This window comes from Hemiscyllium ocellatum, chromosome 30, assembly GCF_020745735.1.
Source record: "Hemiscyllium ocellatum isolate sHemOce1 chromosome 30, sHemOce1.pat.X.cur, whole genome shotgun sequence".
In the NCBI taxonomy this organism is placed as follows: Eukaryota; Metazoa; Chordata; class Chondrichthyes; order Orectolobiformes; family Hemiscylliidae; genus Hemiscyllium; species Hemiscyllium ocellatum.
In genome coordinates this window covers 42646391-42669661 of record NC_083430.1, presented here as the reverse complement: position 1 = coordinate 42669661, position 23271 = coordinate 42646391, and positions in this window count along the sequence as shown.

The following is a 23271-nucleotide window of genomic DNA, read 5'->3' as shown; positions in this document are numbered from 1 at the left end:
TTTGCACGTTCTCCCCGTGTCTGCGTGGGTTTCCTCCGGGTGCTCCGGTTTCCTCCCACAGTCCAAAGATGTGCGGGTCAGGTGAATTGGCCATGCTAAATTGCCCGTAGTGTTAAGTAAGGGGTAAATGTAGGGGTATGGGTGGGTTGCGCTTCGGCGGGTCGGTGTGGACTTGTTGGGCCGAAGGGCCTGTTTCCACACTGTAAGTCTAATCTAAAGTCTAATCTAATCTAAATCTAAAGGATGACTTTGAATGGGCAAGTACATTAACAGCTGAAAATCACTAGTAAGCATACCACCAAACAGATAGATGAATGTCAGCATCTAGGCATTCTCTACAGGACTCATCAGAGACATTGATTGCTGCTGACTCTTTGCAGCGCTAGCTATAATTTCTTTGTCAGTGCTGACACATGACGTATTAAATATGACTTGTCAGAATTCCCGTTCTGTTTGCGCACTCTGATTTCTTGCCAAGAAGAAGAATAAATGTTCTCTTCTGTGAATAAAAATGCCTGTGACACGCTAAGCATTTTAAAGTTATTCAAGTTGTCTTAACTCCAGTGTAAGCCACTCAACCATAAAGGCACAGCGCACAACTCTGAACATGTCTAATCTGCACTGCTTCAGGCCACATTAGTGCTGGACACTTTGGGATGCAGCTCCTTTCTGCTTTGCAGGGCCTGGGCTTCAGATCTGTGAAATGTTCAGGGTTATAAATTGATCAAGCCATGTGCTGGGCACCATGTGTGGACTGCCCACACACATTGGTTTAGAGGCAAGCAGGGTATGAGGTGGTATCTCCTCATAGACCTGAGTGTAGATATTTTCCCAAATCAATCCATTCAGAGATGTTATTACACACGTCTGGAGCAGGCGGGAATTGAAACCAGGTCCCCTAGCTTAGAGATAGAGGCACTACCACTGCATCACCCTAGGGTTCACATTTGGAAACATGTCTAACAAGAATCCACCTTGAGATGGTTATGTTGTGGCTGGGTTCACCAAATGGATTGGTCCAAAGCCCAGAAGATTGTAACCATACATTTCTTCAGGAGACTCCATTGTCATATTAATACATGCAACTTTTACTATATCCATTCCATGCCAATGATGCAGGCTGGGAGGTGGAGGGGAGGTTGGCATTCCCACTGTTATTAACTCCCCCAAAACAGTACTAGACCGTCGCTGACCCAGCTTTCTCTCTCTTGCAGGATACGATGGCACACACCCAAACTCTGGCAGACAAGGCTGTCTGTATCCCCTGAGCAGCTGTGTGTACCATCTATAAGATGCACTGCAGAAATTCACCAAGGCTCTTTAGATAGCACCTTCCACACCAACACCCCTGTCATCTAGAAGGACAAGGGCAGCAGATACACGAGAATACCACCAGTTCCCCTCCAAGCCACTCGTCATCCTGACTTGGAATTATGTCATTGGTTTTGTCACTGGATCAAAATCCTGGAATGCCCTCCAAGACCACACTGAGGGTTTAGCTGCAGCACATGGACTGCAGCAGTTTAACAAGGCAGTTCACCGCTACCTTCTCACAGTGGCTCAAGAGGTGGCACAGTGGCTCAGTAGTTGGCACTGCTGCCTCACAGTGCCAGGGACCCAGGTTCAATTCCAGTCTTGGGTGACCGTGTGTGGAGATATTTGTACATTCTCCCTGAGTCTGGGTGGGTTTCCTCCCACAGTCCAAAGATAGGCAGGTGAGATTAATTGGTTGTGCTAAATTGCCCGTAGTGTTCAGGGATCTGTACGTTAGGTCCATTAATCAGGGGGAAATGGGTCTGGGTAGGTTACTGTTTGGAGGGTCGGTGTGGACTGGTTGGGCCAAAATGGCCTGTTTCCACACTGTAGGGGTTCTATGATGATTCTCCAGGCATACAGGGACATGCAATTAATGCTGGCACAGCCAGTGATGATCACATCCCTTGGATGAATAAAAACAATGAGATACAACCATTCGTTCCTGCCTTTTTATAAAGATGATGATATAGCAGACCTCCCTCATTATTCATTCTCCAGCAACATGTGTTATGAGGGTTCAGGAGGAATACTGTCTTTAACTCACTGTTAGTGATTGGAGCACAACAGGGTGATTGAGCTGTTACCTTACAACTGTATAATGAGAGGTCTCTTGGACGCTGGATGGGGAAAGCAATGGGTTAGCAGCTGTCCTATTTTATATGTTCCCATCTGCATGCGTGGTGGCACGGTGGCTCAGTGGTTAGCACTGCTGCCTCACAGTGTCAGGGGCCCAGGTTCGATTCCTGTCTTGGGTGACTGTCTGTGTGGAGTTTGTACATTCTCCCTGTGTCTGTGTGGGTTTCCTCCCACAGTCAGGCAAATTGGCCATGCTAAATTGCCCATAGTGTTAGGTGCATTAGTCAGAGGCAAATATAGGGTAGGGAAATAGATCTGAGCATGTTACTCTTCAGAGAGTTAGGGTGGACTTGTTAGGTAGAAGGGCCTGTTTCCATACTGTAGTGAATGCAATCATCAACTTCCTGTGGGCCCCTCACTACCTTCAAATAGACAACAGGAACACCAGAAAGCCTCCTTTGTACGCACCTACTGCCAAACCTAACTTTAATTTCACATCGTCTTAAGCCTATGCCCTCTGGTTTTTTGATTAAACGGTCTCTGTCAGGCTACAGCCATTTGGATTAAACCCCTTCTGTCCCACCCCCACAACGAGAGCAAGCCCAGTTTATCCGATCTGTCCATGGAACTGCATTCCCTCAACACGAGAACTGTTCCTTGTCAGTACTTGCTTTAAAAGCCTTTTACTGTGAAGGGAGTCGGCCTTGCTGCACTCTGCTGACATTGAAGCCTAACTGCGAGGTGATCGGAGCACTGGCCAGCATTCAGAGAGCCCACAGTGTAACTCAGCTCCTGCTGCCTGCTCTTGGCACTCCAGGGCTGCTGCTAGTGCAATGCAATCATCGTCTTAAATTGTTTTCATTTGTAATGGCAGGCAGTCATGACATAAGGCTTTGAGGTGCTGTCGCACAGCATGTTAATCAGCTTCTAATAGCAGGATAGGAAGCCAGTAAGTACTGAACTGATCTGGTTCCTTCTGTATCTTCAATTACCTACTAAATACTGAAATGGAACTCTGAACTCATTTCAATTCTTCAACCTGCTCTGTTATTAAGTTAAAGGGATAAGCTAATAACATAATGATAACAGGCTGCAGGTTGACATATGAAAATCTGAAGTGAACTTCTCGTCAGGTACTGATTTAAAGGAATGATTCATTGACTAGAGCATACACGTTTTATTTAGAATATAGAACGTTACAGCGCAGTACAGGCCCTTCAGCCCTCGATGTTGTGCCAACCTGTGAAATTAATCTGATGTCCATCTAACCTGCACCACTCCATTATTATCCATATGTCCAATGCCCATTTAAATGCCCTTAATGTCGGTGTGCCTACCACGGTTGCAGGCAGGCCATTCCATGCCCCTGCAGTTTCCTTCCCCATCCTACGCATCCTAAATCTTGCCTAATCACATCATAATTGCCTTTGCCCCAGTTATACCTCTTTCCCTGCAGTATACACTTATCCTTGCCCATTGCTATTGTAACCATAACCAAATTATGATCACTATCACCAAAGTGCTCACTTACCTCCAAATATAACACATGGCCGGGTTCATTCCCCAGTACCAAATCCAATTAGGTATCACCCTTTGTTGGCCTGTCTACATACTGTGTCAGAAAACCCACCTGCACACATTGAACAAAAATGACCCATCTAAACTTCTTGGACTATAGTATGTCCAGTCAATATTGGGCAAGTTAAAGTCCCCCATAACAACTACCCTGTTACTCTCACTCCTATTGAAAATCATCTTTGCTTTCCTTTCCTCTACTTCCCTGGAACAATTTGGAGGCCTATAGAAAATTCCCAACAGGGTGACCTCTCCTTTCCTGTTTCTAACCTCAGCCCAAACTACCTCAGTGGATGAGTCCACAAATGTTATCTCAGCTACTAACAATGCCACACCCCAGCCTCTTTTACCATCTTCTCTGTTCTTACTGAGATATCTAAATCCTGCAATCTGCAACAACCATTCCTGTCCCTCCTCCAGCCATGTCTCTGAAATGGCCACAACATCGAAATCCCAGGTACCAACCCATGCTGCAAGTTCACCCACCTTATTCCGGATGCTCCTGGCATTGAAGTACACACTTTTCAAACCAACATCTTGATTGCCGATGCCCTCTCGTGACCTTGTAAACTCATCCCTACCTCACTGCCCTCAACCTCCTGTTCACTGGAACTACAATTCGGGGTCCCATCCCCCTGCTGTATTAGTTTAAATCCCACCGAAGTGCATGAGTAAACTCCCATCCCCAGGATATTGATACCCCTCTGGTTCAGGTGAAGACCATCCTGTTTGTAGAGGTCCCACCTTTCCCAGAAAGAGCTCAAATTATCCAAGAATCCAAAACCCTCACTCCCACATCATCCCTGCAGCCACATGTTCAGTTCCACTCTCTCGCTGTTCCTCGCCTCACCAGCACATGGCGCAGCAACAAACCAGAGATAACAACTCTGTTTGTTCTAGCTCTAAGCTTCCACCCTGGCTCCCTGAAATTTTGCCTTAGATCCCCACCTTTCTTCCTATGTATGTCATTGGTGCCTATGTAGACCACGACTTGGAGCTGCTCCCCCTCCCCTCCAAAGATCCCAAAAACACGCCCAGCGACATCACGAACCCTGGAACCTGGGAGGCCACACACCAACCATGAGTCTCTCTCATTCTCACAAAACCTTCTATCTGTCCCCCGAACTGGGGTTAAGCTTATGTACTTAAGTACATAAAGCTACATTAACCTAAATGTAATTACATATTATGAATGCATACATAAATACTCCAGCAAACTAGCATGTGTGTTTAGGGATGAAGAGTCCTATCAGACTCGAAGTGCTAATTCTGTTCCTCTCTCTACAAACCTGTTGAGTTTCTCCAGCATTTTCTGTTTTTATTTCAGATTTCAGGCATCTGCAGTATTTTTGCTTTCACAGGATATCTGCTTGCATTTCATTTATGTGAGGTAAGCATGCACCCTGCACTGGAACTTAAAATGTGCTTTAAAACTAAACCATGCTCAACTAATAAAAGCAAATTACTGCATGGGCTGGAATCTGAAAGCAAAAGAGAAAATGCTGGAAAATCTCAGCAGGTCTGGCAGCATCTGTAAGGAGAGAAAAGAGCTGACGTTTCGAGTCTAACTGACCCTTTGTCAAAGGTAAAAAAAGGGAGAAAAGGGAGGTATTTATACTAGGCTGAGAGTCATGGCTCCAGAAGCAAAGGTAGCAATGAAAAGGTGATAATGACAGTGCGTAGAGAGATTATAGGGAGATTAGGAGCTGTGAATGACCAAGGCTGAAGCCAGTGCCATGTGATAAAATATGGGGGGATGGGTGAAGCAGAGGCAAAATGGAAAACAGGGTAGAAGGGTAGCAAAGGGGAAGAGGAGAGGAAAAAGGTGATGAGAGAGAGGGGAGCGAGAGAAAGAGAGACAATCAAGAAATAAGAGGTACAGAACAGTGAAAAAAAAAATAAAATAAATGAAATAAAATTACCTGAAGTTGTTGAATTCAATGTTGAGACCGGCAGGCTGTAACGTGCCGAGTCGGGAGATGAGATGCTGTTCCTCCAGTTTGCGTTGAGCTTCACTGGAACATTGCAGCAGGCCAAGGGCAGGCATGTGGGCTAGGGAGCAGGATTGGGTGTTGAAGTGGCAAGCCATGGGAAGGTTCGGGATCTGAGAGTGTACAGACCGAAGGTGCTCAGCAAAGTGCTCACCCAGTTGGCGTTTTGTCTCTCCGATATAGAGGAGACCTCATTGGGAGCAACGAATGCAACAGACCAAATTGAAAGAGGTACAAGTGAAACACTGCTTAATCTGAAATGAGTGTCTGGGGCCTTGGATGGTGAATATGGACGAGGTAAAGGGGCAGCTGTTGCACCTTCTGCAATTGCATGGGAAGGTGCCGTGTGTGATGGGAAGGTACCGTGTGTGATGGGAGAGGCGTTAGGTGTGATGGGAAGCTGCCATGTGTGATGGGAGAGGTGTTAGGTATGATGGGAAGGTGCCGTGTGTGATGGGAGAGGTGTTAGCTGCGATGGGAAGGTGCCGTGTGTGATAGGAGAGGTGTTAGGTGTGATGGGAGGGGTGAAAATGTGTTGCTGGAAAAGCGCAGCAGGTCAGGCAGCATCCAAGGAGCAGGAGATTCGACGTTTCGGGCATAAGCCCTTCTTCAGGAAATACTGAAGAAGGGCTTATGCCTGAAATGTCGAATCTCCTGCTCCTTGGATGCTGCCTGACCTGCTGCACTTTTCCAGCAACACATTTTCAGCTCTGATCTCCTTCATCTGCAGACCTCACTTTCTCCTCCATGATGGGAGAGGTGTTAGGTATGATGGGAGAGGTGTTAGGTGTGATGGGAAGGTGCCGTGTGTGATGGGAGCGGTGTTAGGTGTGATGGGAAGGTGCTGTGTGTGATGGGAGAGGTGTTAGGTGTGATGGGAAGGTGCTGTGTATGATGGGAGAGGTGTTAGGTGTGATGGGAAGGTGCTGTGTGTGATATGAGAGGTGTTAGGTGTGATGGGAAGGTGCCGTGTGTGATGGGAGAGGTGTTAGGTGTGATGAGAAGGTGCCGTGTGTGATGGGAGAGGTGTTAGGTGTGATGGGAAGGTGCCGGGTGTGATGGGAGAGGTGTTAGGTGTGATGGGAGAGGTGTTAGGTGTGATGGGAAGGTGCTGTGTGTGATGGGAGAGGTGTTAGGTGTGATGGGAAGGTGCTGTGTGTGATGGGAGAGGTGTTAGGTGTGATGGGAAGGTGCTGTGTGTGATGGGAGAGGTGTTAGGTGTGATGGGAAGGTGCTGTGTGTGATGAGAGAGGTGTTAGGTGTGATGGGAGAGATGTTAGGTGTGATGGAAAGGTGCTGTGTGTGATGGGGGAGGTGTTAGGTGTGATGGGAGAGGTGTTAGGTGTGATGGGAAGGTGCTGTGTGTGATGAGAGAGGTGTTAGGTGTGATGGGAGAGATGTTAGGTGTGATGGGAAGGTGCCGTGTGTGATGGGAGAGGTGTTAGGTGTGATGGGAGAGGTGTTAGGTGTGATGGGAGAGGTGTTAGGTGTGATGGGAAGGTGCTGTGTGTGATGGGAGAGGTGTTAGGTGTGATGGGAAGGTGCCGTGTGTGATGGGAGAGGTGTTAGGTGTGATGGGAAGGTGCCGTGTGTGATGGGAGAGGTGTTAGGTGTGATGGGAGAGGTGTTAGGTGTGATGGGAAGGTGCCGTGTGTGATGGGAGAGGTGTTAGGTGTGATGGGAAGGTGCTGTGTGTGATGGGAGAGATGTTAGGTGTGATGGGAAGGTGCCGTGTGTGATGGGAGAGGTGTTAGGTGTGATGGGAGAGGTGTTAGGTGTGATGGGAAGGTGCTGTGTGTGATATGAGAGGTGTTAGGTGTGATGGGAAGGTACCGTGTGTGATAGGAGAGATGTTAGCTGCGATGGAAAGGTGCCGTGTGTGATGGGAGAGGTGATACAAATGATGGGAAGGTGCCGTGTGTGATGGGAGAGGGGTTAGGTGTGATGGGAGAGGTGTTAGGTGTGATGGGAAGGTGCCGTGTGTGATGGGAGAGGTGTTAGGTGTGATGGGAGAGGTGTTAGGTGTGATGGGAAGGTGCCGTGTGTGATGGGAGAGGTGTTAGGTGTGATGGGAGAGATGTTAGGTGTGATGGGAAGGTGCCGTGTGTGATGAGAGAGGTGTTAGGTGTGATGGGAAGGTGCTGTGTGTGATGAGAGAGGTGTTAGGTGTGATGGGAAGGTGCCGTGTACGATGGGAGAGGTGTTAGGTGTGATGGGAGAGGTGTTAGGTGTGATGGGAAGGTGCCGTGTGTGATGAGAGAGGTGTTAGGTGTGATGGGAAGGTGCCGTGTACGATGGGAGAGGTGTTAGGTGTGATGGGAGAGGTGTTAGGTGTGATGGGAAGGTGCCGTGTACGATGGGAGAGGTGTTAGGTGTGATGGGAGAGGTGTTAGGTGTGATGGGAAGGTGCCGTGTGTGATGAGAGAGGTGTTAGGTGTGATGGGAAGGTGCTGTGTGTGACGGGAGAGGTGTTAGGTGTGATGGGAGAGGTGTTAGGTGTGATGGGAGAGGTGTTAGGTGTGATGGGAGAGGTGTTAGGTGTGATGGGAGAGGTGTTAGGTGTGATGGGAGAGGTGTTAGGTGTGATGGGAAGGTGCCGTGTACGATGGGAGAGGTGTTAGGTGTGATGGGAAGATGCCGTGTGTGTTGGGAGAGATGTTACTTGCGATGGGAAGGCTCCGTGTGTGATGGGAGAGGTGTGTGGTGTGATGGGAAGGTGCCGTGTGTGATGGGAGACGTGTTAGGTATGATGGAGGAGTGGACTAGGTTGTCCCGGAGGGAATGATCTCTGCGGAATGCAGACAGGGGGAGGCAAGGGAAGGTGTGTTTAGTGGTGGCGTCGTGTTGGGGTTGGCAAAAATGGCGGAGGATTATTCTTTACATGTGAAGGCTGGTGGGGTGAAAGGTGAGAACAAGAGGGCCCCTATCCTTGTTCTGGGAGGAGAGGGAGGGGGTGAGGGTCGTGGTGCGGGAAATGGACCGCACACTGTCGAGAGCCCTGTCAACAACTGTAGGTGGGAAGCCACAGTTGGAGAAGAAGGAGCACATATTAAAAGCACCACTTTGGAAAGTGGCCTCATCGGAACAAATGCGGCGGAGGCGAAGGAGCTGAGAGAACGGGATAGAGTCCTTACAGGACGTAGGGTGAGAAGAGCTGGAGTCCAGATAGCTGCGGGAGTCAGTGGGCCTGTAATGGATATTAGTGGATAGACGATTACCGGAAATGGAGACAGGAGGTCAAGGAAAGGAAGGCAAGTGTCTGAGATGGACCAGGTGAAGGTGATGGAGGGATGGAAACTGGAAGCGAAGTTTATGAATATTTCCAGGTCAGGACGAGAGCATGAAGCCGCACCGAAATAGTCATCGATGTACCGATAAAGCAGTTGTGGGAGGGGACCCGGGTAGGCCTGGAACAAGAAACGTTCCACATACCCCATGAAAAGGCAGGCATAGCTAGGACCCATGCGGGTATCAATTGCTACACCTTTGATTTGGAGAAAATGGAATGAGTTGAAGGAGAAGTTGTTGAGAAAGTGAACTAGTTCAGCCAGGCGGAGGCGAGTGGTGGTGGATGGAGATTGTTCAGGCCTCTTTTCGAGAAAGAAGCGAAGAGCTTTCAAGCCGTTTTGGTGTGGGATGGAGGTGTAAAGAGATTGCACATCCTGCTCCCCCTTTCCCCCTTTCCCACCCTTCTCCTGTTTTCCATGTTGCCTCTGCTTCACCCATCCCCCCCCCATCCCCCCCCATCCCCCACATATTTTGTTACACAGCACTGGCTTCAGCCTTGGTCATTCACAGCTCCTAATCTCTCTATGCACTGTCATGACCACCTCTTTATTGCTACCTTTGCTTCTGGAGCCATGACTCACCTTCTCTCAGCCTAGTATAAATACCTCCCTTTTCTCCCCTTCTTTTAGCTTTGGCAAAGGGTCAGTTAGACTCGAAACATCAGATGCTGCCAGACCTGCTGAGATTTTCCAGCATTTTGTCTTTCGGTTCCATGCACAACTGATCTGACCTTGTGCAAGCAAGCCTGTCTCATCATGATAGACAAGTGTCACCAATTAATATCGAAATGTTTAAAGAGACCTCAAAATGAAGCAGATTCTCAACTGAGCAGTTAAATATTCAGATTCCTGAGCCCAACATGATTTGGAACTTTTTAATTTCATTTCGGGATGTCTTCTTTCAATTGCCTGGACAGAGGTATAAAATGGTCCCATTGTGAAAACTGCAGAGAGGCAGTAAGGTCTTCAATGTAGATGTTATTTTAAACTGATCCATTTGGAATTTACCTCTTTAGGGTTCATGCCAGACATGGGAAACCCATCGGAAGCAAAGACGTCAGAAACCCTCTGTCAAAGCCAGGAGTGAGTGAATGTTGCAAGCAGTTTAAATACAGCTATCAGTGAAGGACATAGCATACAATGACTTTTATGAACAGGAGCTAACCACACAACCTCTTGGGTCCATTCTATCATTCAATTTGATCATTGCTGATCCTTACCTTAATTCCATGCTTCAGCCATTGATCCATGTTTATTGATTTCCCCCTGCTCACTCAACATGAAATGTGCCATTCTCAATGTTGGAAATTTTATTCCATTGTCAGAATTTATAGCTTTCTGTGTTTGACTTACAGTTTGATTTATTGCCGTTACATGTACCGAGACACAGTGAAAAGTGCTCTTCTGTGTGCTATACAGGTAGATTGTACCACACAAAGTGCATCAGGGTAACAGAACAGAGTACAGTATACAGTGTTCCAACTGCAGAGGAGGTGCAGAGACAGAGATCAACATTAACATTTGAGAGGTCCATTCCAATGTCTGTTCTTCAATCTGTTCATATGTTTATTCAAACGACTATATGTTCTATCTGATGGAAGAGAGTGGAAGAGTGTATCGCTGAGGTGGGAGGGGTCTCTGATTATGTTGGTTGCTTTCCCGAAGTAGCAGGAAGTATAGATGGAGTCAGTGGATGGAAGGCTGGTTTGTGTGACAGACTGGGCTGTGTTTATGACTCTCTGTGGTCTCTTGTGGTCTTGAGATGAGCCGTCGCCAAACCACACAGTGACTTCTACACAATGTGTATTTTCTGTTGTCACTCCTAAATGGAGTATCTTTAAAACCATGGCCTCTTGCTCAGGATTCCCTCACTAAACAAAACAGTTTTGTATATTGAAACCTTGTGTCATTTCAAACATCTCAATCAGACCACCTCACAATCTTCTAACCGTGAGGAAATGCGAAATTCATGAAACCTGTTACGCCTGGGTGAGGAAGGGTCCTGGTTCTTTTGCCTTTCAATCTCCTCTTAGTTACTCACGGCAATTTTCTTTTTTATTCTTTCTAGAATGTAGCTGCTATCCACTTCAACACAACTTAATTAATCAGATCAAAAATGGAGAAGAGTTAATTCTGAGGTTTCCTTATGAAAGAGGGCGAAGTTTAATTGCCTAAAAAAAGAATAAAAGATGATAAACACACATACATATACATATATGTATATGCACACATGAGAGCAAACACATATTTACATAAAAGGTGGAAAGAGAGGAATATTGAGTACAGACAGGAAGGTAAGGGCAGTTGAAATTTGCTATTTTTAAGGATTTTTGAGTTGACAATGAATCCTGCAATCAACTGCTTAGCTGTTATTTCCTTTTTTCTCAGAATTTGCGAAGTTTGTAGATACCCTTGATTTCACAGCCAATGGAGGATTTTCAGTGCCTGTTTATTGACACCGAGATTGAGATAGAGAGAACGAGAGGGAGAGAGGAGCTATCTATATCCTTGCTGGATTCAGTCCACCTTCCTTTCTCTCAGATTTGTTGCTCAAAGCAAGTTACTGAAATATGGCTCACGAGTGTATTTCAAGTCCAGCTCCAATGTTTTATTCAAATTGTACACACTGTAAACTTTCTTCTTTCAATTTGTGATGTTATTATGTAAGTGTGAGTAAAATAAGATATGCAAATTTCTTGACATCTCAATGAGTTTAAGAGCTTCTTGATTAAAATGGTAATTTTGAGGTAGCTTTTTTTGTATGAGCATGTAGGTTGCCTGAGATTGTCAGATGATCACAGCTGCCATTTCAGGTCACCAGTATTCTTAAAACAAAAATCCACACAAGTCTCAGGTATTAAAATTAAATATTCATAATCCATGTTCATTACAATTGTAACAATCTTGCCCTAATAATTTAATCCTTTGAAGCTAAATGTTTTTCTGTTCAATTTGCATTCAATAGTCTCCAATGCCATTCTATCCCATTTGAGGTATAATGCCTAAGATTGAACACTGTGTTCTAGGTAAAAACAATGACTGCAGATGCTGGAAACCAGATTCTGGATTAGTGGTGCTGGAAGAGCACAGCAGTTCAGGCAGCATCCGAGGAGCAGTATCAGGTACACTGAAGCACTTTCTTCACTTTGTGTTAAAGACCAGTTTGGACTGAGCCTTTTTTTCAGCTATTTTAGAACAGCCTTTTGTGATTTGTCCTGGGATGCCCAAATCCTTTTGTCCTCCACAGTTAGTTGTCTTGAGTTTTGGAAAATGTTTTGATTTATCTTCCTTGGACCTGACATTTCCCCAATTTGAGCTCCTGGAAAGGCACAGCCGGTCAGGCACCATCTGAAGAGCAGGAGAGTCTATGTTTTGGGCATAAGCCCATCATCAGGACTTATGCCCGAAACGTCAACTCTCCTGCTCCTTGCATGCTGCCTGATTGGCTGTGCTTTTCTGGCACCACAATCTTTGACTCTGATTTCCAGCATGTGCAGTCCTCACTTTCTTCAATTTGAGCTCCAGCTGATATAAAATTGCCCACTCATGTGAGCCATTTGTGTCCTTCTCCCGATCACCAGAGGGGAAAGATATAAAAGAGACCTAAGGGGCAACATTTTCACGCAGAAGGTGGTACGTGTATGGAACGAGCTGCCAGAGGAAGTGGTGGAGGCTGGTACAATTGCAACATTTAAGAGGCATTTGGATGGGTATCTGAATAGGAATGGTTTGGAGGGATATGGGCCGGGTGCTGGCAGGTGGGACTAGATTGGGTTGGGACATCTGGTCGGCAGGGACGGGTTGGACTGAAGGGGCTGTTTCCATGCCGTACATCTCTATCTCTCTATACCTGCTTCTCATAACATCTTAAATAGTTGTGTCTGCCAATATTATGGGGATACAGCATTCCCATTCTATCATCCAAGTTACTAATATCAAAAACAAAGGCCTGAACTTTGGGAATCAACGTTACTTTGTATGGAGATGTCAGGAAACAATTTGATTACAAGTATCCTGCTGTCATGACAACAGACGGGAGTGAGATACAATCGTCTATACAGCTGTCACCATTCCAGAGAGATTTGAAAGACAACATTGACTTTTCCAATTCTGGAACATAACCTACCTGCCAGATTTGCCCCAGGACAGCATAATGAGCACTGTAATTAACCATATTCTGGGTTGAACCCATTGCTTTAGGCTCTGCACGGACGCTGATCGATTACATCAGACATGAATAAACCACGGATTTTCTGAGAGACACAGTTCTATAATTAATATCATTAAAAGTATGTGCAAATGAGACACCACTTTTCAATAAATCCTCACACCAATTTTGCAAAACAAGCTCATTTCTAATTTTAATGGGTAACATCAGAATGTACTGAACCAGAAAAGCCCTTTTGGTTAATTACTAATGTCCTCCAACCAACACGAGGAAACTACGCCTATATAGTCCCTTTAGCAGTAATGTTTTCAAATCTAATTTGATAGCAGAAAGTGAGGACTGCAGATGCTGGAGATCAGAGCTGAAAAATGTGTTGCTGGAAAAGCGCAGCAGGTCAGGCAGCATCAAAGGAGCAGGAGAATCGACGTTTCGGGCATAAGCCCTTCTTCAGGAATGAAGTAGGGCTTATACCCGAAACGTCGATTCTCCTGCTCCTTTGGTGTTGCCTGACCTGCTGCGCTTTTCCAGCAACAGATTTGTCAAATCTAATTTGATGCTGAGCAAGTATCATAGAATCCCTACAAAATCAGAGATCCCCTACAGTGTGGAAACAGGCCCTTCAGCTCAACAAGTCCACACCGACCCTTCAAAGAGTAACCCACCCAGACCCATGTCCTATTACTCTACAGATACCCCTGACTAATGCACCTAACCTGCACATCCCTGGACACTAAGGGCAATTTAGCATGGCCAATTCACCTAAACTGCACATGTTTGGATTGTGGGAGGAAACCCATGCAGACAAAGGGAGAATGTGTGAAATGAACTGTCAGAGGAAGTGGTGGAGGCTAGTACAACTGCAACATTTAAAAGGCATCTGGATGAGTATATGAATAAGAAGGGTTTAGAGGGATATGGGCCGGTTGCAGGCAGGTGGGACTAGATTGGGTTGGGATATCTGGTCGGCATGGGCAGGTTGGACCGAAGGGTCTGTTTCCATGCTGTACATCTCTATGACTCTACGTAATGTGCAAACTCTGCACAGACAGTCACCAGAGGCTGGAATCGAACCCAGGTCCCTGGTGCTGTAAGCTATCATGAGTAAGGAGGTACCCAGAAAGGGGAGTAAAAGCTCGTGTCCAAGAGGTAGGTTTTAAAAAATGTCTTAAAGAGAAGAGAGGTTTAGGGAGGGAATATCAAGCCCATAAGCAGCTGAAGGAAATAGTGCAAAGTCGGTCTCTGGCAGTTTCAAAGTTCATTATGGATGCAGGCAGTCTGCTGCAGGGCCCCTGCAAATTCCAACACTAGTAAAGAGACAGCAGGATGGGACACTCTTCCCAAACATGAAGCTGGCAAGCACAGCTCTGCCCATATGTTTCAGTACATCGACAGCAGTGCCCAGAAGATGGTATAACTTGGTTCTGGCAGTTCACAATACTCTTACAGAGCCTGCCGATCTCGTTAACTACACTGCTTTTTCATGTAGTTGAATACACCTTGAATGATTACCTCACTTTCAATCAATCATTACTACTAATTTAATTCCAATTGGAAACTATAAGACCATAAGACCATAAGACAGAGGAGTGGAAGTAAGGCCATTCGGCCCATCGAGTCCACTCCGCCATTCAATCATGACTGATGGGCATTTCAACTCCACTTTCCCGCATTCTCCCCGTAGCCCTTAATTCCTCGAAACATCAAGAATTTATCAATCTCTGCCTTGAAGACATTTAGCGTCCCGGTCTCCACTGCACTCTGCGGCAATGAATTCCACAGGCCCACCACTCTCTGGCTGAAGAAATGTCTCTGCATTTCTGTTCTGAATTGACCCCTGCTGTGTCCACGGGTCCTAGTCTCCTCGCCTAACGGAAAAAATTTCCTAGCGTCCACCCTTTCCAAGCCATGTATTATCTTGTAAGTTTCTATTAAGTCTCCCCTTAATCTTCTAAACTCCAATGAATACAATCCCAGGATCCTCAGGTATTCCTCATATGTTAGACCTACCATTCCAGGGATCATCCGTGTGAATCTCCGCTGGACACGTTCCAGTGCCAATATGTCCTTCCTGAGGTGTGGGGACCAAAACTGGACACAGTACTCCAAATGGGGCCTAACCAGAGCTTTATAAAGTCTCAGTACCACAACAGTGCTTTTATATTCCAACCCTCTTGAGATAAGTGACAACATTGCATTCGCTTTCTTAATCACAGACTCAACCTGCATGTTTATCTTTAGAGAATCCTCAACTAGCACTCCCAGATCCCTTTGTACTTTGGCTTTATGAATTTTCTCACCATTTAGAAAGTAGTCTATGCTTTTATTATTTTTTCCAAAGTGCAAAACCTCGCATTTGCTCACGTTGAATTCCATCAGCCATTTCCTGGACCACTCTCCCAAACTGTCTAGATCCTTCTGTAGCCTCCCCACTTCCTCAGTACTACCTGCCTGTCCACCTAACTTCGTATCATCGGCAAACTTCGCTAGAATGTCCCCAGTCCCTTCATCCAGATCATTAATATATAATGTGAACAGCTGCGGCCCCAACACTGAACCCTGCGGGACACCGCTTGTCACCGGCTGCCATTCTGAAAAAGAACCTTTTATCCCAACTCTCTGCCTTCTGTCAGACAGCCAATCCTCAATCCATACCAGTAGCTCACCTCGAACACCATGGACCTTGCTCAGCAGCCTCCCATGTGGCACCTTAACAAAGGCCTTTTGGAAGTCTAGAATGACCACATCCACTGGGTTTCCCTGGTCTAACCTACTTGTCACCTCTTCAAAGAATTCCATCAGGTTTGTCAGACACGACCTCCCCTTACTAAATCCATGTTGACTTGTTCTAATCAGACTCTGCTCTTCCAAGAATTTAGAAACCTCATCCTTAATGATGAATTCTAGAATTTTACCAACAACCGAGGTTAGGCTAACTGTGTTGGAAGGACAACCTCTGGGCTGGATCAAAATACTTTGGGCTACTCCCAGTTCAGACTCTACCTCCCAGACACAGGTAACTGTCAATTCTGCCATAACCAGCTCTACCTCACCAACAGACAAACACTGTCACTCTCCAGGAATGGCCAGAAGCTGCAGCTCATTTAAATAAGACCCTAACCTCAAAATACTTTCAATCCCTTGGCTGCCAGAATGTTTGAAGTGACATTGTGCCCAACCAGAATGGTGGAAGGAAGAGGGCAGGGAAATGCAGTTTCTGGGCTGTAGGTGAGTTATACATTTTTACAGTGAACTAAATACTGACTTCAGATTGCGCTGTCTCAGCCTCTCACTGATAGCCTCAGCAGACTGCAACAGGATTAGAATAATGAACCTTTGCAGCAACAACCCTTGGGGCGACCAATCCCCAGATCTTGCCCCATTATCTGCTGGATATCTCAAAGATGCTAGGCCATCCAAGATTGAGGATGGGAAAGAATTTTGGCTGTAAGAGCTGATCCTTTTCTGAGGCATTTTCAGTGTTGGAGGTGATTTCCCTGAATTCCAGGAGCAGGAATGACTGTTTGATAAGCTGTTGCATTGTTTTGGAACCTTGAGGAAAACAAATCAAAACAACAGCATTTTAAGAAGGAGAAACACAGACAAAGGTGGTGATCAGATGGGAAGTGAATCAGACAAAGAAATAAACCTGCACTGCTGTCTGACACATTGCAATGGTTGGAGGGTTTGAGCCATAGGGAGAGGCTGAATAGGCTGGGGCTGTTTTCCCTGAAGGCTGACGGGTGACCTTATAAGTGGTTCATAAAATCATGAAGGGCATGGATAGGGTAAATAGACAAGGTCTTTTCCCTGGGGTGGGGGAGTCCAGAACTAGAGGGCATAGGTTTAGGGTGAGAAGGGAAAGATTTGAAAGGGACCTAAGGGGTAACCTTTTCACACAGAGGGTGGTACGTGTATGGAATGAGCTGCCAGAGGAAGTGGCAGAGGCTGGTACAATTACAACATTTAAAAGGCATTTGGATGGGTATGTGAATAGGAAGGATTTAGAGAGATATGGAAAAATCTGGCAAATGGGACTAGATTAATTTCGGACTTCTGGTCAGCATGGATGAGTTGGGCCGAACAGTCTGTTTCCGTGCTGTGCAGCTCTGTGACTCTATATCAAAGTTACAGCTACAGAGTGAGACAATGCCAAAGAAGATTTGTCCTCACCCTCCCTCCTCATCTCACAAACCCTTCCACCACCACTTTCCCCAGCACAGCCCCCTCCCCACCAGGATAACTCTCTTGCCATCGTCTGTTACAGAGTCTGATTTCATCATATGAAAGGGAAAACATTAACCAATCAGCAAGGATATGGGAAACTCTCTTTGCTCATTCCCTGAATATTGACTTTATATCTATGGGGTTCCTAGCTGACCAGCCTGCTGAGACTGAACGACCAGCTCAAACCCGATGCTGTGACCTCCTAATGGTTGCTCAGTTTCACACTCAGCATCAGAACGCAGGCTCAGTGGCCAGCAGTCAGGGCTGGGTGAGATAAAATTGCATCCAACACTTGGTGAAAGAGGCTTTTCCTGATATCCTTAAAAGTAATCTCGAAGTAACTGATTGAGAATACACAATGTGATGGTAAATACTCACCAAGGGACCCTGAATGTCTAAGTGTGATTAATGATGGTTTGACCGTGACACTTCACTAGGTTAACGCTTCAACTTGTGACAGCCTGACTGTCCCTCACGGCTGCATTAGGCTGTGTGCTGGGATTATCAGAAGGGAGATAGGAAATAACATGAGGTTGGAGAACTGGGTTTCCATTGTATCTGGTGTCATTCTTCTGCATCTGCTAATATTTTGTTTGAAAAAGGTCGAGTGAAAATAGAGTGACATTATTTTTCTGTTTTTAGAATTTCTATTTTTCATTCTTCCCGTATGGTAGAAGCTGCAATGCTGCATATTGTTATGACACTGATTTTCACAAATATCTCCAGCAGCTCAATGATTTCAGCAGAAGAAAGCCAGACCTTAATGATGCTTTCAAATGGTCATAAAGGGTCCTGGGAAAACCATATCCCGAAGAGAGTCTGTCCTTATTGCTGACTCTCCCAAACTGATCGAACTGAGGTCCCCTGGAAATCCTGAAGTCCCCCAACTCAGAGAGAACATGAAGGTGGCCCACACCCACAAACAAACCCATGAACACCTGAAACGTTTATACCAACAGGATTCAGGGCCATCGCTGGTGGATGTGATTTGATGCTTATAACCCAACTGACCACGCTGATTCAATCTCAAAGCTTCACTTCGTTTGATGCCAGGGAGATGAAATACCAGACGCCTCACTGAAATTGTCAATACGCAATTGTCTATTAGCCGACCTACCTGTTCCAGGCAGTCCATCTCTAACCACAGCCATTTATGTCAACAATTCATTTAACACATTAAACCAATGGAGGAGTTCAGATGGTGAATTGCCGCAGGGAAAATTATAATGTGCTTTGTCTTTGCTGAAGAACAATGGATCACTGCATCAAAGGCATTGTAGTAACAAATGTGCAGAGAGGAAGCCCATAGATCACATGTTGTGCGAGATGAGAGCTATTTAAGGTGACCTTGAAGTAATGAGTACATCAAAACACAATGAAGTCCGGAAAGGGCCTGATGTTTCTGTAGTATGAATCAATCAGCTTGGAGGAGAAACAGCAATGAAATATCACAGAGTGATTGCAAACTCACATGAAGAGTTCGAGCAATAGGTTTTGTGTCAATCTTTGACACATTGCTATGTCCTTTTGTTTGTTGGGTAACATAAACTCTGCATCCTTCAGACTTGTGAAATAATGGTCACGTCTGGGAAAATCAAATATTTTGCCATTGCACTTATATCTTAACACTTTCTGAAGACTGTCATATGAAATGCAACACTTCGTCACATCTTGACAATGAAAGAAATGGATTGAATCTACTTTTGATGGACGAGCTAACTGTGAACACGGCAGTGCACCAAGGGCTCGAGTGATGGAGTGCAGGCCTGTGCGAATAATCGGTCGATTCGGAGACTGCTCACCCTGGTCCATGGCAGCCACCAACCTGTCCCTGGGGGCAGTCAGATGGCAGGGTACCAACAACATTGCTGCAGTCCTGCAGACATTGTGCAAGGTTGCCCCGTGCCCCTCGAAACCCTGCCTGCTGCTCCTGTGTCTGCTCGTGCATTTCAAAATGGCAGACACCATCTTGTCCTGCCTGGGGCTGATCAGGTACCGGGTCTCCAGCAGTCCTCTGAGTGCCAGAACCTAATACAGCTACAATGCTCCCCTCCCGCAATGAGGCATTGGTATCAGAGCGAGTAGAGGGTGCCTGGCTGGTATTTCCTCTGGATGAATGCAGCACCATTGGGATGTGGGACCCAGGTGATGGGGCAGATTTGGGACAACAATACAAGAAAACCCACTAGTACTCATGGAGAGGAATCCTCAAGGAAATTGGCATTTTGTTGATTTCTGATAAGATTCCACTATGTCAATGAAGAAATTTACTCTCATCCCTCAGAGCACCTTCCACAGAACTGGATTTTACTGCAGTGTTTGACTACCTGATAACTAACATCATTATATCTGGATGAAGGCTCTGGCATTGCCAGCAAGACAACTTACTAAGATTTATTAGCTTTCAGACCTCGATAATTAAGGATCTTCCGCATCAGCAACAATGAGATTAGAGACTAATGCAAAAGCAAAATACATCGGATGTTGTAAATCTGTAATTAGAATAAAAGAGCTGGAGAAAATCAGCAGGACTGGCAGCAACTGTGGAAAGAAATGGAATTAATATTTCAGGTTGAGGTGATCTTCAGAGTTCTGATGAGAAGTCAATCAATATAAAGCATCTGTTTCTCTTTCCACAGATGCTACCTGACCTACTGATATCTTCCAACCTTTTCTGTTCTTCCAACAAGATTAAAGGTTTCACGTTTTTATCCTTCAAAGTTGTGATCTTGTATTTAATAAGAGACTCAGCAGTTAATGCCCATGTTCATTTGAGTTTGCTGAGAAGATATCACATTATTCCACAGATGGACCAGTGAGGAATGATCTGCAAAAATTCCTTTCATGGATTGTTCCTGTCAAAACCGGCTCAGCAGTTAGCACCACTGCCTCACAGCACCAGGGTCCCAGGTTTGATTCCAGCCTTTGGGGACTGTCTGTGTGGAGTTTGCACATTCTCCCTGTGTCTGTGTGGGTTTCCTCCCACAGTCCAAAGATGTGTAGGTCAGGTGAATTGGCCATGCTTAACTGCCCATAGTGTTAGGTGCATAATTCAGAGGGGAATGGATCTGGGTGGGTTACTCTTTGGAGGATCAGTGTGGACTGGTTGGGCTGAAGGGCCTGTTTCCACACTGTAGGGAATCTAATCTAATTCCCCATTAACTTTGCATCAGTTATAATGGTATCTTTTGGGTGGCACAGTGGTGAGCACTGCTGCCTCACAGTACCAGAGACCCGGGTTCAATTCCCGCCTTAGGCAACTGTCTGTGTGGAGTTTGCACATTCTCCCCGTGTCCTGTGTGGGTTTCCTCCGGGTGCTCCGGTTTCCTCCCACAGTCCAAAGATGTGCAGGTTAGGTGAATCGGCCATGCTAAATTGCCTGTAGTGTTTGGTGAAGGGGTAAATGTAGGGGAATGAGTCTGGGTGGGCTGCTCTTTGGAGGGTCGGTGTGGACTTGTTGGGCCTGTTTCCACACTGTATGTAATCTAATCTCTAACCTAATATTTCAGCGAAAAATGTATCTGGCCAGGCTTGACAGTGGAGAATTTCTCCACATTCCCCCCCCCAAGAAGAATTTCTTCCAGCTTCAGATATATTTTCCATGTTGGGCTGGTTTCAGAGAGAGATGCAATTGTCAACTGTTCGCTGTCATCTGGTGCTCAGCACTCTCGCCTCTGAGCCACAAGATTCTGGGTTTAGGTGAGGGCTTGAGCACAAAAAACAAGCCCAACCCTCCACCCGACGTAATTCTGAAAAATTGCTGCTCTTTTAGAGATGCTGAATCCTGAATAAAACTTTAAGCTGAGGCCCCATTAGCCTGTTTGGGAAATGCAAAAGACCCCATGGCTCCATACTGCACGGAAACAGAGGAGTGTCCTGGCCAATAGTTATCCCTCAATGAACACACAAAACAGATGATCTGGTCATTACTACAGTGTTGTTTGTCTGCAAACTAACTGCTACACTTCTGACATTACAACAATTGCAACACTTCAAAATAACTCCCACCAGCTGTAAAATGTATTGAGCTGGAGATGCCTGGTAGTTGTTAGAAGAACTCTATGAAGTTAAATTTTTCTTTATTTCAATACCAGTATTGTCTGGAAAATTCTAAACATGTATTACAGCATTGTTTAGGGGAAAGCAGATGTATCAGCATCAACATGGATCATGCAGCTAAACATAACAACCTCTTCAAATACTCTTTTAAATTCACCCTACCCAAAGAGTTTTCGATTGCTTCACCATCTGCTGTCACTTATTAGGCTCACGGGGATAAATTGATTTCAGATTTTCCAGAAACGAAGTGCATGATAAGGGAAGCATTTCAGTCCAAAATTCTGAAATCCCAAGATGAAACGCCGTGGGCCGCTTGCACGTTTTAAACTGACGGTTTTCACACCTTTCTCCAGCATGTATCATCAGAGGATATTCCTGTATTTAACTCTGGAACTCTTCCAATATTGCCCTATGCCTGAGGATTTCAGCTGGTCACTGTGACCTTATACAGTCAGATTTGTGAGAAAAGCTTTCACAATTGGGTTCGAGCTCTGTCTCCAGAAGGATTCCTCCTCGTACACAAAGCTAACAAGTCCTAAATTACTGCAGTTTGTTCAATTGCTTGTGCTATCATGGGATTTACACAGTTCACCAGGCAGAACACAGCCAATAGTTGGGTTTGCGAGATGAAAGAAAAACAAATAACTTGCATTTAGATAGCACCTTTTATAATCTCAGGATTCGAAGTGCTCAACAAAGTGTAGGCACCGTTGCAATCCATGAAATTCAATTGCCCAATCACACACAGCAAGCTTCCACAGCTAGCAATGAGCTAAATGATCAGGTAATCTTTATTTCAATTATGTTACGTCAAATTTAAATATTGGCCAAATTGGTAGCTTCAAGGATTTACACAGCAGTAACTGTGACTCACTCTGAGATGAGAATGTAACCCATTATTCTTCTAATCATAGATATTTATTAGATTCCCTACAGTGTGGAAACAGGCCCTTCGGCCCAACAAGTCCACACTGACCCTCCAGAAAGTAACCCACCCAGACCCATTCCCCTCCGACTGGAGCACCTAACAATATCGGCAATTTAGCATGGCCAATTCATCTGGCCTGCACATCTTTGGGTTGTTGGAGGAAACCGGAGCACTTGGAGGAAACCACACAGACACAGGGAGAATGTGCAAACTCCACACAGACAGTCACCCAAGGCTGGAATTGAACCTGGGACCCTGGTGCTGTGAGGTCACAGTGCTAACTACTGAACCACCGTGCCACCCTATTGGAGGAAACAATTCAGGACAATTTCTACATGTTCACAAACTTTGTATTGTTTTTTTCCCTTCTTTTGTCCTGCCTCTCTTTGTCTCCTGGAAACCTCAGTTTCTGTATTTTAGGATACTCTCACATGATTTCTCAGCTCATGACCTCTGCGAGTCTGCAGCTTTCAATGATTTAATTGTTTTGAGTTTCATTATGCAAGTCTGGAACTGGTCGATACACATTGTGTTTGATTGATTAACCCTGGTTGTGGACTCAGAGCAAATGTAACGAGACACCACAGAGGCCAATAGAAACTCTAAGTGTAGGGATTATAATGACATCAGCCAAGTGGGCCTCCAAATAAGGGTTGTCTGATTGATGCTGTTAATCTGGTTCAATCAGGGAGCCCTGGCTGACAAATAAAAAGGGTGAGTATCAGAGATACTGATAGTCGAGTATTTGACTCTGTGTGAGACAGCACTAAAGTCAAGGAGTGTGAACATGTAAATAAAGGGCGAGTTGGTGATGGGATACCTGCCTCTGTGGAGTTATCTCTCTAAGCATCACTGCAGATGCTTTGCGCTAGTGTAAAATAGTTTAAATTTCTTGCAGGGAACTAGTTGCATAATTAGAAATGAGTA